The sequence below is a fragment of the Apodemus sylvaticus genome, chromosome 7, assembly GCF_947179515.1.
Source record: "Apodemus sylvaticus chromosome 7, mApoSyl1.1, whole genome shotgun sequence".
NCBI lineage: Eukaryota > Metazoa > Chordata > Mammalia > Rodentia > Muridae > Apodemus > Apodemus sylvaticus.
In genome coordinates this window covers 38,601,669-38,616,289 of record NC_067478.1, presented here as the reverse complement: position 1 = coordinate 38,616,289, position 14,621 = coordinate 38,601,669, and the positions used below count along the sequence as shown (strand labels likewise).

The following is a 14,621-nucleotide window of genomic DNA, read 5'->3' as shown; positions in this document are numbered from 1 at the left end:
AGTCTATGATTATCCTATCCCGAACCTGAATTCCTGTTGAAAAAGCACAATTATGGGTGTATCTTCTGAGACGGACCATTACAAAGGTCTGTTGTGTTCTGTTTTAATTTTGGCAGTAATGTAATGCCTGTGATTCTTTGTATTTTATTTTTAGAACCAGTGACACAAGACTTGAGAATGAAAACCAGATGTGGTAAACATCCAGAAAAGGCACAGACAAGAAGAAAATGTACAGTATTAGTCCTGGGATGTTTGAGATAGGATCTCCATGGCCCTGGCTGTCCCTGTTAATCTGTCTAGTGATCAGGACAGCATCTGTTATGGCCTGCAGACTTGACTCTTGTACATTTTTTGTGGGCTGTATGTAAATGGATTGTTTTGCCAATCCATTGACAGTGCTCTGTTCTGTGAATTTTGTGGTGAGCTTACACAGCTGTACAGACTGAGCAGGGTGAATGCAATCATGACCTTAAAGCAGTAGGTCACCATCTCAGTGATTGTAAACTTGATCGCGATCTATTTCCTTACGCATCCCACAGTGGATATTTGGGAGTGCTGCAACCAACATCCAGTTGCAGATATTTCTCCAATTCAGTTTTTGTCAGAAGACTAACCAGAATGCCTTGGTACATGTTCCACGTCCATGGTAATTGAGTTTTCAGAGTTAGGGTGCTAAGTGCACTAATGTCAGTCTCCTAACTACCATGATTGTACACATTATCAGGTTTCCCTGTGAAATTGTCAAACAATGATTTCATCATATTTGTCCAGCCCTCCCTACCCCTTTCTTAATTTTAAGACAGAGTTTCTCTTTGACTGGTTTGTCTTTATTCCACCTGCCTCTGCTTCCCAAATCCTAAGACTAAATGGGGGCTTTACTTTCTAAATTCCTAACTGCTGCATACTTACATTTTTCTTTGTGATAATTGACAAGGGTTAAACTTGGTTTTTTGGTTTTTTTTTTTTTTTGTCAACAGTATCTCAAAATTGTCCTGATACTCAACTATAGAGATGGACTCAGTTTAGATTAAAGAAAAAATCACCATGCCTACCCTTAGAATATGGTAAAATTGCCTGATTTCAATTCTTTGCTAGCCTGTACAAAGTAGTATCACTGGTTATGGATAAATTCTTCTAGTATGCTGTTGCTTTGTGGTAACACTTTTCAAGACAGTTCTCAGTATCCCTGACTATCTGAACTCTGGACTAGGCTGATCTTGAACTCGATCCTCCTGCCTCCCAAATGCTTGGTTTAAAAGCACATCAGCCCACCCCTCTACCTAGTTGATCATTAAATTCAAGATCTTTAAATGAATTTTCACACTAAGCAGGAGGAATCTAGTTTGAGTTTTTTCCCCTATACATGTTAAGTTTTCCTGGTACCATTGGTGAACACTTGCTACATTTGAAAAAGGAGTTTTCTGTAAATACACAATTCTTGATGGGTTCTCTACTTTGGGTGCAGTTGAATGTCTAGTCGGGTAGCTTATTTTTTTAGGATGTTAGGATTCCATTTGATACTGTGCTTTTTTTTTTTTTTTAATTTTGCCTTATTCCTATGTTCTGCTCTGCTGAATCACATGTTATTTGTTGTGTGTCACTTTTTTTACTTGAAGAAATATGAATCTCCCTTTTGATTTCATTCTTGGTTCTTTGGCTATTCAAGAGTAACTGAATTTCCATGGAAAGTGAAGACTAAGGTAGGAAGATCACATGAAACCAGTCAAAGGTTAATTAATTGATAAATTTCGTAGACCCTGAACACAGCTTTAGGTTCAGTAGAAGTAGGTGGATCTTGGCTTTCCAAGGCCAGTCTACAGGGCAGGTTTCAGGACAGGGCTACAGAGGGGAACACATGTTGGGTTGTGAAGAGGAAATGAAAGGCTTGTTGACCTTTAATCAAGCTGACAAAGGTAAAAGTGAGCCAGGGTTAGGAACTAAAATTGTTTTAACACTTAATCAAATTCTTTTTCTTTTCTCTTATGTTTTCTTGTTATTTATTTATTTTTTAGACAGTAGTTCTCTGTTTATCCCTGTTTGTCCAAGAATTCTGTAGACCAGGCTGCCCTTAAACCCAGATCCCCCTCTTCCCAAGTGCTGGGATTAAAAGCATGTGTCACCACAGCTCAGCCCTCTAATTTTCACTCTAATTCAAGGTCTTAATGCTTAGCCATTTATTCTATAGTTTTCATAATTAGTAGGAGGAATCAAGTTTGTTTTCCCCCTGTAGATGTTGTTTTCCTGCTATTATTGATGAGATGGAGTTAATTTCTTCACAGGAAATCTTGCTACCTTTGAAAAATAAGTTGGCTGTACATATGGAGGTCTTCATGCAGTTCTGTACCATGTTTGAGTTCAGTTGAATATCTAGTCAGGTAGTCTCTAGCTTATTTTTACAATGACAACCACAGTCTCTTGGTTTGAGTTGTTATTTACTTATTCCTATTTCTTTAGGATGTTAAAAAGGTTTTCATTTGAAACTCTGCAGCTATTTGGCTTTGTGTTTCTATTTGTATGTTGATTTCTCTGAGCTCTAGTACTGCTTTTGCTGTATCACATGTTATTTGTTGTTTCCTTTTTATTTATTTGAAGAAATATGAATTTCCTTTTGATTTCATCCTTGATTCATTGGCTATTCAAGAGTAACTGAGGACTGGGGACCTGGCTTCAGCTTGTTAATAGCACCGACTGCTCTTCCAGAGTTCCTGAGTTCAATTCCCAGCAATGACCATAATGGCTTACAACCATCTTTAATGGGATTTGATACCTTCTTCTCGTGTGTATGAAGATTACTACAGTGTACTCATATATAGAAAATGAATAAGTACATTTTTGTAAAATGAGAAGTAACTGAATTTCCATGGAAAATGGGAGATACCACTCAGGAAGCAGGAAGATCACTTGAGCCCAGTCAAAGTTCCTTAACTGGTAAATCTCATAGACCCAGAACAGGGTCAGATGATGTAAATTATTTGAAAAACAAAACTGGTGTGGCACACACCTTTAGCCTCAGCAGAGGCAGGTGGTTCTCTGAGCTCTAAGGCCAGTCTACAGAGCAAGCTTCAGGACAGAACTACTCAGAGAAACCCGTTAGAATGGTTGTCTAAGAAATTTAAGGTTTGTTGATCTTTTATTCAAGCTGGCAACAGTTAAAAGCAAAGCAGTGTTGTGAAATGGTTTGAGCTTTAAGCCGCTGACCTCTTTCTGCAGTTCCTTCTGCTTATTTCCTTGCCTTCTGATGTGTGTTTTAATATATTTGTTTTATATAGTCCAAGTTATTATGTATTTTATTATTAAAGAGTACTAGTCTGCTAAGGAGCACAGAGATAAACCATGTCTCTATTTTCTTCGTAAATATAGGTCCAGGATACTGAATAAAACCAAAAGAAACCTTACAGAAATAGAAAACACAAGTGAAGATTTTCTATATTGGTTGATTACTTTGGAAGAACACCTCACTGTTTAGACCTGCAGCTCACTTGGACCAAGCTGGCCTTAGGAATTTATGGCAATCCTGCTTCCCAACCGTAGATTATAGGTAGGTGTCACCATGCCAGCCAGAGAAGCCTTCCTATTAAAGGATTAAACAGATGGATTCCAAATCAGTTGAACTTTAGGAAACATACAACTAGGCTTAAGGGACTGCATGAATAAAGCATGGTATGGTTTCAGATGTATTTGTGATACAATGGGATCTTGGTATTAATGGGATGGGAAAAATGGAATGCAAGATAAAGCTGTATGCTAAGTAAATTGTAGTTTCTGAGCAGATGGGTTCAAATTGTAATGCATTTTCAGTAAGAAACTCTGATGAGAATTTGATGTGTTCATTATGCATTGAAGGAGGAACGTGGTCAGTTTTATAGGGAAGGGATTAGGGGTGTTATGTGTATGTATGCAATTGCCCTTTTAGGCCAAAAGTGGGTGTTGGATCTGATGCTAGATTTCAGCTGCTATGAGGGAGCTGAGTCCTGAAAGCAGTAAGCACATTTAACTTACTTGTACTTGGGGACCCACCTTAACAATGATTGGGCAGCCATCCCCATCATTGACCTGGACATGAGACAAGTCCATACAAGGCATAGTTTTAGTGGGAAATTAGTTTCCATTCAGTTTACTAACTCAAACCTTTTAATATGCACTGGATGCCACTTTTGACTAATCCTCCTAATTTACATGTCTGACTGAATAATTCTTTTTGTTAATAAAGGGCTTATACTAGTTATCATCCCTGACCTCTAGCTTGTCAAGGAACTTACCTGAGAGTTCAATAGAGACTCAAGTCTTAAAAAATTGGGGTGGGGGTCTGGGGCTGGAGAGATGGCTGCAGTTCAAAGAACCTGGGTATTGACAGTGCATACCTTTAATCCAGGTATTCTTGGTTCCAGCCTCACACAGTCCCTCCTCCTAACACCACTCACTTCATCTGAGAGGGTGAAGATTCTCCCATTCTAAGTATCCCAGAGATGGTTCAGTGTCACACCAACTCCAGTGTCGTCTTTGTGACATGACATTAGTCATCACAGCAGATGGGAGATATGTATCCTTTGGGGCTAGGTTTCCTGGACACCTCTGGAAGGTGCCCACCCCTGGCCTCGAGAAGGGTCTTGATGTGCTCCAAAGGCAATGCGCCCTGAGTTTTGGGTTCTGCACTGTGTCTTTCTTCACATTATCCTTATTTTTTTATACAGCACAATCCCAGCAACAAGTTGGTTAATTGATAAAGGAGGATTTGATGTTCCAGTAGAAGGAAAAGAGGATGTGGTGATTATGCCTCCTGTTCCCAGTCCTGAACTCAGTGAACTCAAGATGAACCTTAGTGAAAGAAGACTTTGCAACATTTCTCATTAGGGCACCCCTTTACTACTAGCCTTAGCAAAAGTACTAAGAAAAGAAAAGGAGACATTAGTGGATGTTATGAATAGGTTACAACAGGAAGAACACAGTATGGGAAAATAGAGGACTACTGATGAGCCATTGCCTTATCCAGATGCTTATGATAAAGAAGGCAACAGATGGGTAAAAATATTGGAGGACAAAAGGTCATATATTATTTCTTAAATTATATGGATAGATTAGCTCAAGCCAGACCACCTTAGTATTTGTTGTCCAAGGCAGTACAGAGAGCTCGTGTAAAGAAAGTGTATTCATTTCTAAGATATTCTGAATTTTGGTGGCAGTACGTAGGAATGGGTAGAAAAAGGCTTATGACATACAAATTGGCCTGAATGTATAGGTTCTTCTATTGATTAATAATGAAACTTCAGTGAATAACCACAAGTTAGATTCTAAAGCCACATGTCTTAAGAATCATGACCGTAGTCTGCTTTTGACCATGTATCACAGGGCAAGAGTTCCTGTGGGCACCATGCCATGTCTACTTACTGTTCCAATTAAGATGGAAATGTACCTTGATTAGTAACTGTTTGAGTGTTCCTGGAGGTGTGCCAACCTTGATCTGTTCCTTGTTGCTGTATTATAAAAATGCCTTGCTAAAAAGTAAAGTTGTAGCAGATTCAAACCACATCTGGTGTGTCTGTCTGTCATTATCTCGCTGCACCTGTGCCCTCCTGAGTACCAAAGCCCTGGTTCTCCCATGGTCATCACTTCCGTGGCTGGGACAGTCTGTGGCAAGTGGCACCTCAACAGGGACTCTTTGGAGAGATAATGTCTTTCCCCTCTTTTCCTTTTTTTTTTTTAAAGGTAATGGGTCAGCTCTTGCCAAGAATCTGCAGGTCTGCCGATAAAGGATCATTGGTTAAGTGAAAGTAATGGTGAGGTAATATGGCACAATCTGAGTCAAAGCAGGAATGAATGTTCCTTTCGGTTTTTAAACATATGATAGCCAGTAAAGGTTTAAAGGTCTTGATACTTATGTGGCTCGAACAAGGCATAAATAGAATGATAACTCCTTCAGAAGGTACTGGGATACTTCTTAAGCAATTAGCTTGGTAAAATGCAAACACTTTGTGCCAAGATCTTACAAGGCCCATTTGAAAGACAGGAACAGTGCAGGACTTCATAAAAGCCTGAGTAGATGCCTCACGAGCCGTAGTGCAAGGAATGGCCTACGCTTCAGGTATGAAAGGTCAGAAGTTCAGCACCTGTGTTAAGCAAACGTATGGATGAGGAAGAAATTCCTCTGACCTCACTTGTTATAAGTGTGGAAAGAAAGGACATATGCCAAGACAGTGTCCTGGAGAAAATAGTGGGGGTAACAAGAAAAGAGGACCTCTTCCAGGAGTGTGCTCTCGATGCTGGAAAAGCAAGCATTGGAAACATGAATGTAAATCCAAGATGCACAAGAATGGAACACCCCTTACAGGGGAGAAGAAGGAGGAAAACTCAAAAAATTAGGTCAGGGGCAACCTCTCAGCCCCGAAGTTGAAAGAGAGGACTGAGATAACACTACTAAACAAAAGTGTGCCCTCAACCCTGAGGCACCAGAATTTACTATTCATGATCTGCCTAAAGCTACTCGCAGGTAGTGCTGGGTTAGATCTAGCTTCCTACAAGGATGTCATTCTGTCATCCTGGGAAGGAGTTACCTAAATCCCAACCTTGGTGATAGGAACATAACCACAAGGAATAGTGGGACTTATAATTGGGCATAGTTCAAACTATAAAAGGAATTTTGAAGTATTGCCAGGAGTGATTGATGGAGACAGCACCAGAGACATAAATGTGATAAGACCTTTGAAGGAAACAGTACAGATACATAAAGGACAGAGAATAGCACAACATCTCTTGTTGCTATATCTTAAATTACCTAACCCTGTGTTAAAAGCAAATAGGGGGACAAGGACAGTTTGGATCTACTGATGTAGTAGCCTGGGTCCAAGATATTGGGGCCCAGAGACCTTTTAAGATGGTAAGGATTAATGGAAGATTGCTTCAGGGTCTCTTAGACACTGGAGCAGATGGAACCTGCATAGCAGGAAAAGATTGACCTTCTTCTTGGTCTTGTCAGAGGACTTCCTCTTCCTTGTTAGGATTGGGAATGGCCTCGAATGTAGCTCAGAGTTCCAACCTCCTTAGATGGGAGTTGGAAGGTAAAACAGGAATGATTCAGCCTTATGCCTTTCCCTCTCTTCCTTTCTCTTTATGGGGAAGAGACATTATGGAAGACATGGATCTTAAATTGGTATCATCTGATAATTTGAATGATTAGCATTTTTCTAGGGGCCACTGGGAGCTTGCTACATGCAGATAAAATAAGGTGGAAATCAGAAGAGCCTGTGTGGCTCAATCAGTGGCCCCTGACAGAAGAAAAAATACAGGCTATAGAACAATTGGTGCAAGAACAATTAGACAAAGGATGTACAGAGCCATATTGGGGCAGTCATGCACATGGTTTGAATTTGACGTTGGTCAAGGACAATCCCTGGCTTCAAGCAGGAATCTGCCCTGAGGACATAATAGGGAAGTAGGTTAAAGAAGGAATTTTTATCCTAGGGTAGAGAAGCTCAGTGAAGGTTAAGCTCATTGTTCCTCCAGGTCTAGGAATTCCTGAATTAAGCAGGTGACCCACCCAGCTGCCGGAACTCCCGCCCAGAGTCTGGGGGAAAGGGTTTGCCCAAACTGTTAAAAGGTCTGACCGACATTAAAATTTTGGCCTTGATCAGGGAAACATTGTCCTGGCCCTCCTTTCTTTTCACCCCTCCCTCATCCGTCCCTCAGCTTCTGGTCCAGCAACCCAGTTCGTAATAGCTGCATGCAGCTATAGAATACAACAAAAGGATATATTGAAGAAAGCACTAGCCCTTGGAATACATTTGTGATAAAGAGAAAAATCAGGGAAATGGAGACTGTTAGAAGATCTGAGAGCAGTTAATGCAACTATGATAGATATGGGTTCTCTGCAGCCAGGACTTCCCTCTCCTGTGGCAGTGCCTAAAGGTTGGAATATAATCGTAATTGATTTACAAGAATGCTTTTTTACCATAAAATTACATCCTGAGGACTGTAAAAGGTTTGCATTTAGTGTTCCATCAGTTAATCTAAGAAGACTATATAGAAGATTGTCCCGACCCACAGGACAGTCAACAGGGTCCCTGGACCACCTAGGAGAGGATGAGAGATGAGAGAGATGGACAGCAAGACAGTATTCTGATCAAGCTGTCAAACTTTATTGTTTTACACTCTGCAATATAAAGGAAAGCAAGCAAGATGTAGGGAAGGAGTATGAGGGGACAAACATTGTCTCTGGGGAACAGCCTCTCAAGGGCGCATGCACTGTCTCTAAACATTGTCTCTAGGAAGTAGGAATCTTCTCTCAGAATCTCATGACAAAGTTGGCTTGGGCTTCAAGGAAGCTGGCAAACAAAAATGGTTCTGAGGAAGTGAAATGGAAAGAGATTGTTATAGTAACCTAACTGCAGGTGAGCTCTGCTTGTTCTAACCAACGTGAGCTCTATAACTGCTGACCAACTTGATATTTGCAAAGCTGAAAGCTAATATTTTTCCTTCTAAAGGCACGCCAGTATGTAAGATGACTCAAAGGAGGTTTTGAGATGTAAGTGAGAATGGCTCCTGGCAGAAGATATCATTGGAAAGTTCTCCCTCAGGGTATGAAAAATAGTTCTACATTGTGTCAAAAGTTTGTAGAGCAGGCTTTAATCAAAGTTAGAGAACAATATTCAGATGTGTATTTGATTCATTACATGGATGATATATTGATAGCTCATCCTTCTAAGGAAATGACTGATCAGATTCTAGAATATACTATTGAATAACTGACAACATTTGGCCTAGTTATTGCTCCAGATAAAGTTCAGAAGAATAGACCTTTGAATTGTTTAGGACAATTAATATGTAATGATTTTATCAGTCCACAAAAGGTGTCTATAAGAATGGATAAATTACAAACACTAAATGATTTTCAAAAATTATTGGAGACTATTAATTGGATAAAACCGTATTTAAAATTCACAACAGGAGAATTAAGTCCTCTGTTTCAGCTACTACAAGGGGAAGCTAATCCAAAATCCCTTTGTGTTATGACAGTAGAATCTACTAAATCACTAGCTCTGGTAGAAGAACAATTAAATAAAGCAAGAGTGAGATAAATTTTATATAATAAGGAATGGGATTTAATTATATTTAGAACACCCTATACTCCCACTGGATGTCTATGGTAAGCAGGAATTTTGGAATGGATTCATTTACCTCATATGCAACCAAAGGTGCTGGCCTCCTATCCTTTTATATGCCCACTCTTTTTTTGGGGGGGTGGGATTTGGTTTTTTTTAGAAACAGGGTTTCTCTGTATAGCCCTGGCTGTCCTGGAACTCACTCTGTAGACAAGGCTGGCCTCGAACTCAAAAATCTGCCTGCCTCTGCCTCCCAGAGTTCTGGGATTTCGGGTGTGTGCCACCACCCCCTGGCTATGTGCTCACTCTTGATCACTAAAGGAAGGATGAGGTCTAGAGAATTATTTCAGAAGGAAATGCATAATATCATTGTTCCTTACAATAAAAAACAGTATGAAACATTGCTTATGGAGGATGAGAATTGGAGAACATCTTTGCAAGGGTACAGTGGTCAAATTAAATATCATTATCCCAGACATTCTTTGATAGAGTTTTTCAAAGAAACTGAGGTAATATTTCCTAATAAATGCTCTCTGCAGTCTTTGGAGTCTGCCCTATGCACTTTTACAGATTGTTCCTGTATTGGACAGTCTGTGGTATACATACCCGGACATCTACTTCTGATAGAGAAAGGAACCCAGACTTCTGCACAGCAAGCGTAAATTAGAGCGGTTTTACTTGCTTTACAAAATGTTACAAATTGCACCTTTATACGGACTGTAAATATGTAGTGAACTTATTCCCAGATCTAGAGACTGTTTTTCTATTAGGACACTCCCATATCCTCGGGTTGCTCGAACAATTGCAGGGCCTGATTAGGGACTGGACAGAAAAGTTTTATGTGGGACATATTAGAGGACATTCTAACTTACCATATCCTCTTAGCAAAGGAAATTACATGGCTGACACCCTTACTAGAGGTATGGTCATGAATATAGTAGAAGCAAAAGAGAGCCATGAACTATATCATCAAAATGCTCTTGTATTAAAGAAGATGTTTCATATCACAAGAGAACAGGCTAGGCAAATAGTAAAGAATTGTGGCAATTGTCCTCAAATTTACAATCCCTCAAGATGGTAGTGAATACCTGAGGCCTCAAAGCCTTAACATTATAGCGGATGGATGTTACACATGTTCCAGAGTTTGGAAAAGTAGCCTATGTTCATGTAACTGTAGATACTTACTCTCATATGATCTTTGCCTCAGCAAGAAGCATCGAGGTGGTAAAAGATGTGATTCAACATCTGATTCAAAGTTTCTTAAGAGTGGAGAAAACCATGAAAATTAAAACTGACAATACTTTGGCTTACATGTCAAAAGCCTTTGCTTCATTTTAACAGGTATGGAGAATCATGCATGTCACTGGAATTCCCTATAACCCCCAGGGGCAGGCTATCATTGAAAGGTCACATCAAACCTAATAGTAGCAATCTACAGATTCAATGCAAGTCCCATCAAAATTCCAACACAACTGTTTACAGATCTTTAAAGTACAATTCTCACATTCATATGGAGCAACAAAACCCTAGGATAGCTAAAGCCATCCTGTACAATAAAAGAACTTCTGAAGGTATCACCATCCCTGATTTCAAGCTGTACTACAGAGCAGGAATAATAGAAACGTCATAGTATTGGTATAGAAACAGACAGGTTGGTCAATGGAATCGTATGGAAGACCCTGCAATAAACCTGTAACACCTACAAACACTTAATTTTTGATAAAGAAGTCAAAATCATACACTGGAAAAGAGAGAACATCTTCAACAAATGGTATGATCTACTTGGATATCTGCATGTAGAAGAATGCAAATAGGTCTATATTTATCTCCCTGCACAAAACTCAAATTCATGTGGACAAAAGACCTCAACATAAAATAATATAGACTAAATCTAATAGAAGAGAAAGAGCAGACAAGTCTTGAATGCATTGGCATGGGCAACAGAACACCAACAGCTCATACACTAAGATCAACAATAAATGGGACCTCATGAACCTGAAAAGCTTCTGGAAGGCAAAGGACACTCACGGTCAGTAGGACAAGACAGTAGCATACAGAATGGGAAAAAAATTTCACTAACTCTCTGACAGTGGGCTAATATCCAAAGTATGTAAAGAATTCAAGAAGTTAGACATGTATAAACCAATGGAAGACCCTGAAATAAGCCTACACAATCATTGATGACCTGTAGCTCTTGTTCTACAGTGGCAAATCAATGGAGGTTGTCTTAATGCTGGTTCTCTTTGAAGAACTCTATGGTGGAGACTTCATGGCCTTACCCTTGTCATGTCTTTTGATGAGGTCATTTTTATACTTAGCACTTTCTTTTTATACTTCTTTGTATATTCTGGATATGAATGCTATATCAGAGATGCAGCTGACAAAGATTCTTTCCCTTCTATTTTCATTTTCAGAGTTGATTTTTTGTTGCTGTTATACAGCCCCTTTTGTTGTTGTTGTTGTTGTTGTTGTTGTTTTGTTTGTTTTTTGGATTTGGTTTTTTTATACAGGGTTTCTCTGTATAGACCTGGCTGTCCTGGAACTCACTCTGTAGACCAGGCTGGCCTCGAACTCAGAAATCCTCCTGCCTCTGCCTCCTAGAATGCTGGGATTACAGGCGTGCGCCACCACCACCAGCTCCTTTTGTTATTTTATGACATATCTGTTCATTTCAACCTTAATTACTGAGTAAATGAATCCTATTCAGAAAGACTTTGGGTGCTGCCTTTGTGTTTGTCTGGCTGTTTCAGCTTTTAAGGTTTCACTTTTAGGCCTTTGATCCATTTAGAGTTAATATGGGGCAGGTGACAGACAAAGCTCTAATTTCATTACTGAACATGTGCTTTCCCACTTTCCCAGCTTTACCCTCATTATTAGTTAAAGATGCTGTCTGGTGATTATTTGTAATAATGGCCAAATATGAAAAGCTTTAATTGTATGCATGAGTTTTCTGCTTTATTGATATGCACATGTATTTTGTGCCATTACTCTGCTATCTTTATTACTAAAACTGCAATGCAGCATAATGTCTGGGATGTTAATCCCTCCCACATTGTCCCTTGCACAGTATTGCTTTGGCTACTCTGGATCTATTGTACTTCCACATTAATTTTAGGACTTTTATATTTCTGTGAAGAATGTCAGATGGATTTTGATTTTCATTGCATTGACTATTGGAATTTCTTTGGTAGTATGATTGTTGTTAATTTTATTTATCCAAGAGCATAATGGAGTTTCCATTTTCTACTGTCTGCCTCAGAGATAAAAATTTGCTGTAGAGATCTCTCACTTCCCTTTTTAAATTTCCATCTAAATATTTAATTTTGGAGGCTACCATGAATGCGAATGTGTCCTTGATCTCCTTTTCAGCTTGCTTTTTATTGGTTTATAAAAAGATTTCTGATTTTTAAAGTTGAATTTGTATTCTACCACTTTTCTGAAAGTATTGCTGATAGCTGTTAGGGTTTTGGAGATCTATACTTAAACAAATCATCACCTTACAATAGGGATAATTTTAGTTTTTCTATTTCTATACACTTGGGTGACGGTTCTGGGTTAGATTCAGTAAGTCAGAATGCATATATGACTGCTATCCCTGGCCTGGGTCTGTGGGTAGGCAGCAGGGACAAATGGAACCAGATTTACCAAAAGAAATATCAGTTACAACTTCTACCTGGGTCTTGAGGAATTTGCAGATACAGAGACATGAGTCAACAGTCCCATTTCAGACTAGTTCAGAAAGCAAATGGATCTGGCTACTACTTGGGTCTGAAACGGAGAAGTGAGATGGGCTAAGGGTCCTAGATGAGAGTAAACAAGACATCCCAAGACTGTAGATTCCTCCTGTCTCTGGAACTACATGGTCTGAATGGATGGGCAGAGTTGCCCAGGTCACACTTAGGAAGGGGAGTTGTCTTTTCCAAAGAAATGGATCACTCCACCAAGTCCAATGACCTGAAATTGAAATCTCCAGAACATATATGAGAAAAGGGGAGAAACAGTTCTTACAAGTTGTTCTCTGAAACACAAAAGTAGCCCACTAAACAAAATACATGTGAAATCTTAATTTAGTAATACACAATCAAGATGGATTATTATGATACTTTAGGTTCCCCCTGTCTTGAAACGTAGCATTTCTGTTACTCATATCTCTCCAGATCTTTCTTTAGTTTGCCTTCAAAAAAGATAGGCTAGCAGCAACCTAAGCAACTTGCTCATTAGGTCTAGCCACATGCATTTCTAAGTCAACACATTTTTACCCACACCAAACAAGGACGGTGTAAGCAGTACTCTGTTCTGACGGTCACTTTCTGTTTCTTAGATATACCGGAGAATTCTGACAACATCCCTGAACCAGATGTCAATAAAAATATCTCAGGGACTATGGAATCGGTAAGAAGGTTTTTCTTTAAGATAGAAATGTTACCTTGGCGATTTTATTTTTCAGTCAAAATCCCATTTTAACAACAATGTTGAGCAGAGTTATCTTTGGTCTTAAGAGACTTAGCCTAAGCAGGGGAAGCAGTGGAATTGTACTAGCTGGGTCTTGACCAGGTAGTACAATTCCAAGCACCAAGTAGAAGAGCAACAAAGTACCCAATGTCAAATATCACAGCCTATAAAAGGTGATGGGACCTTTTATTCTGAAGAAAATGGTTCCTCTTTTGGAAAAATTGATAAATTCCATTTAGAAGTTGACAAGCATGTCAGGGTCCCTTGACTTACATGCAGTATGTTCCACAAAACTCAGTTTGGAGGAAGGGTCATATGTCCAGGTGGGGATGCTGAGTGGTAAGGCTTAACACATGAGTAGTACTATAAATAATTGAGACCATATTGCAGAAAAGTTTAATTTCACAGTTTTGTTCTAAAGATGATGAAGTGTGTTGTAGTGTGACTAGAGAACACTGGGCAGAGGACAGACAGAGAGTGGTAGTTAATGTGGCCTTTGACATAGGACAAGTGTGAAATGACCCAACTAAGTAATCCCAGTCTTCTGTGAAACCATCACAGAATGTACTGACACATAATCTTTCACTTGAAGATACTTACTTATGTTGATTAGCATTTAAAACATGTTGATAGATTTTTTCAAAGACCCATGCAAACAGAAGCTAGTGTGACCTACACTGCATACCCTTTTTTCTCCTTTAAATTTCAGGAGGAAGCTAGAAAACGCAGACACAGTATGTATTTCCAAGTCTCTTAAGACACATTTTAGAAAACAATTGTGTAAATATTGAGTATACTTATATTTGAATGCATCACTATAATCTAAGCCACCTCTTGGGAAGAATTTGTATTTTGTCTTTAAAAATAGTAGTTTCCTAACTTAAAAATATAGGGTGAGTTCATTTGTGTAGACTCACTGGATCCAGCTATGATCCCTTGGAGTTAGTTTGGGATGGTGTATACCAGGTTGCATCTAAACCCATTTTTGTCCATGAGATTTTTCCAAATCTCCATTCTTTCCCTTTAGGTAGCTATTTTTTGTCATTTTCTCTTTTTTTATAAGCATTTTTTTATTCG

General features: G+C 39.1%; 1 non-coding gene across 1 annotated transcript; it reads left to right on the top strand.

Annotated features, from left to right (window-relative positions):
* LOC127690330 (small nucleolar RNA SNORD50) lies at positions 1-72 on the top strand. The gene has a single exon (XR_007979056.1). It is a non-coding gene; the product is annotated as a small nucleolar RNA SNORD50 (small nucleolar RNA).
* The last annotated feature ends 14,549 nt before the right edge of the window (positions 73-14,621 follow it).